This window comes from Tympanuchus pallidicinctus, unplaced genomic scaffold (genome assembly GCF_026119805.1).
Source record: "Tympanuchus pallidicinctus isolate F22 unplaced genomic scaffold, pur_lepc_1.0 scaffold14, whole genome shotgun sequence".
NCBI classification, from domain to species: Eukaryota; Metazoa; Chordata; class Aves; order Galliformes; family Phasianidae; genus Tympanuchus; species Tympanuchus pallidicinctus.
In genome coordinates this window covers 4448534-4452075 of record NW_026294659.1, presented here as the reverse complement: position 1 = coordinate 4452075, position 3542 = coordinate 4448534, and the positions used below count along the sequence as shown (strand labels likewise).

The 3542-nt window shown below is 38.7% G+C and overlaps 1 long non-coding RNA gene across 1 annotated transcript; it reads right to left on the bottom strand.

Annotated features, from left to right (window-relative positions):
* Window positions 1-773: 773 nt before the first annotated feature.
* On the bottom strand, window positions 774-3265 carry LOC128076532 (uncharacterized). Its single transcript, XR_008204426.1, has 3 exons — window positions 2952-3265; window positions 1441-1637; window positions 774-836 (listed from the first exon to the last, which is right to left on the bottom strand). It is a non-coding gene; the product is annotated as an uncharacterized LOC128076532 (long non-coding RNA).
* Between the last annotated feature and the right edge of the window lie 277 nt (window positions 3266-3542).

The following is a 3542-nucleotide window of genomic DNA, read 5'->3' as shown; positions in this document are numbered from 1 at the left end:
CACAGAAGTTACCTTACAGTGTAGTCAAGGAAACTCCTACTCCCCGTCTTGGAAATGCCTGGTTCATCTATTCCATTGAAAATGCAGCTTCATCACTGGGCAAGTCATACCTCTGCCACAGTAAAAAGGAGCCTGAGAGCAGCGTGAGAGATCTGCCCTAGCTATCAGAGCCAAACCTTCTTCTTGGCCTCTAAGGGCATCATTTTTCCAGTGTGCCTACTCTTTTATTTTTAACTTCTTTTAATATTTTCCTTGACACCATATTTGTTTCATCTTTACAAGTAGCCAGTTATACGTCTTGACCCTGAAGTAGGCATTTTGCAAAGTCAGTGATTTCAACATAACACAAGATAGCCGGATTGAACTAATGTATAATATCTCTATTCATCAAAAGATGGAAGAAGGAAGGAAGGAAGGAAGGAAGGAAGGAAGGAAGGAAGGAAGGAAGGAAGGAAGGAAGGAAGGAAGGAAGGAAGGAAGGAAGGAAGGAAGGAAGGAAGGAAAAGGCATATAAAATATCCCCATTTAATATTGCTATATTTTGAGTGTGTCATTCTTAATGATTTATAATGTAAAGGTCCCAACAGTCTACCAAGATTTAACCTCATTTTGTTTTCATTAAGTAATTCAGTCATTTTCTGTCTTTCATGGTGTTGGAATAGATTGAACTGTCAAAACCTTTCTGTTCACACTTTCCACTCTGCTTCATTCCACGAAATGCTTAATCATGTTATGATGTGCCTACAACCCCTAATGTGACAAGAAATAATGGAGAAAGAACTCACCTGCTCATAGGAAAGACTACCACAGAAGAATTGGACTCTAAGTAAAGAAATCTGTAACAGAATGAATGTAACCATAGAGAAAGTTTTATGAACAGTTGGACATGAAGAAAATTTCTTCTTCTGAAATTTCCCGGTTTCAACATTTCATTACTAATACCTTTGTTTGTCATTACCACTGCTTAGAGCTCTTGCTGGTTCTGAAAGCATACTTTACCATGTATGTCTTGGCTCTTGGCTCAATAAGCCATAATAATTTGATCCCAAACATAAGCATTTCATATATTACAATATTTGAAAGCTTATTGATGCAAACAATGAAAACTGTTTAAATTTATACTGTTACCATTAACTTTAAACAAGCTACAAGGGCTTTTTAAATCTTTATGGTTATCTTTAAAAATATGTCACTATAGGGCCCATATATCATATGTTAATTGTGATCCCTACTCCATCTTCTAAGGTGAAGTTGGAATGTATGCCCTACCAAGATTTACAGTAGATGTCAGAAAAGTCTGCAGATTACAGAGATCAGTGGAATAGGAAATAATGAGGAAGAAGTTTGATTTTACAAAAAGATTTCATTTGCATGAAAAGTGACACCAATGCATTAAAAAAAAATCTTGAAATATAACAAAGTGTGGGATGCAGATCTCACCTGCAAGTTGGGAATGCAGAATCAAGGGATGGTGTGTGCGTCAGACAGGGAAGTATGAAGGGCTGTCTCAGCCCTTGACATCAAAAAAAGGTGAATGTCAAACAGCAGAGAAAGGATTTTGCTGCTAGAGGGCATGCCAAATAGGAATGTCAAGCCTGGTTCTGTTGAGCTCATTTTAGCAATATGGAGTGAATTCACTGGAAGAAAGAAAAAAAAAGCCCAAGAGTTTGAGAGCAAACTTGGTGTTATAAACCCTAAAGGCTCAAAACATAGCTTCTAAAAGATAGGACAGGAGGAAGGGCAAACAAAGAACAAATCTGGTAGACAGCAATTCCTCAGCCAGGCCAACAAATAAACTGCAAGAGCTGTTGTCTGGATGCAAGGTCAGACAAATTCCACCTTGAGGTGAGATCTGATTTCCATCTCTGAGAGGTAATTAACTTTCAAAACAGCTTATCATCTTTAAAATGAGGCAAGTTGGTTTTCCATATTATGTGTTGAAACAAGGGGTACTCTGAATGCCTTAGAAATCCTTTTCATTCTCACACTCCAAGAGAAAATCAGAACCATCAATAATAGCCATGCTGGGAACTGCACACAAGCAGTACATTTTTAAGAGAGTTTTCCAAGCAAAGTACATAAGCAGGAAGCCTGACAGAGAGAGGACAGGCTCAGCACTGTGGTCTGAGACTGATATCTCCCAGCAGGGGTTAAACTTCAGCAAAAGTTTTCAAAACACAGGCTGAAAGATTTATTAAAGGGACACATTCTATGAGACGGTAGCAAGAGATTAGAAGGCCCCTGGAGGGCAGGTGCAAGGGTATGATAAAGTGCCATTCCTGCTTTCTCCTCTGCATCTGCAGAGCAGTAAGCCGTATTTTTTTTCTAACTAGACAGAGCAGACTTTTCTGGTTTTCTCCTTCTCTTTTGTGCCTACAAAGAAGCATTAAGGATAAATTACCCTTGGCGAAAATTTTTGCAGAGTTCATCTCTGATGTAATGCTGATGCTACTCAGAATTTTCAGTGTTAGTATAAATATGAAACCAACATTGAAAAAACATTGCTAGAAGTATGATACAAATGAATTTATTCCAGTTTTACCTTCATTTTTACATATAGCATAAATAAATAACCCTGTGTCCCAGGAATCCAAGTGGAACTACCATTGTATGTTCTTTGAGACAAGGATTTTCTTTTTCTAAAATGACATCCTGTCACCTGATAGCTGCTGTCAATCAGAAGACCAGTAATTGCATCCACTTTTCCCTACCAACTTTAACTCTCAATGTGGTAAACTCTTCACAGAAAGTTACATTATGGAACCCTTGTAAGTGGAGCTACAGATCGCTTTGGTTAAAAACTGAGTGTTGTTCCAAGAAGTGGTTTTGAAGTGTTCTCTGTTGTTTTGCTTTTATCACTAACCTGGACTAGCTACAATCCCTGTCCATGGACTTGACTGGCAAGGAGAGCCGCATATGCACCTCTAGTACAAGGTAAGGAGTTTTCTTACCTTCTGAGTGAGGACCCTGCAGCTGTGGTTCATCTCTTGGAGTCTGAGAAAGCTGCAGTATAGACATCTATGTCTGACCAGGTTGTCCTGTCTTGGCAGTCCTCCCAGGATAATACCTCTCTGACTTCACAAAAAGCTCCTTGACTCACACTGTAGAATTTCTCACTTCTTTTTGCTGGCTGAAAGAAAAACTGATGGTGATGGGTAAACACCATACATGTGTCTTGTAAACATCAGGTTTGGATTAGACTAATCCCATACCTTGTGACCTTTAATCTTTTAGACCTGTTATTCAACTCACTGGCTAGTAGAGTGCAAATCGCCAGCCCAAAAGACCACAAGGAAGTAGAATAATTCTGAAACATCCCCATAATAAATGATTACCCACCAGATGTACTTGTTTAGAAGTAGTAGTTTCCTTCTGACCTTTGCAAAAAAAAAAAAAAAGGGACAAATTCTACCCTGACACTTCTGGGCTAGCAAATCTGCTTTGCATTTAGGTCTCTCTGTTTCTACATGAAGGTACCATTTTTTTAAATTCAAGATTATGCAAACAAATGTTCACAGTCATATGTACCATGGCAGAGGAGC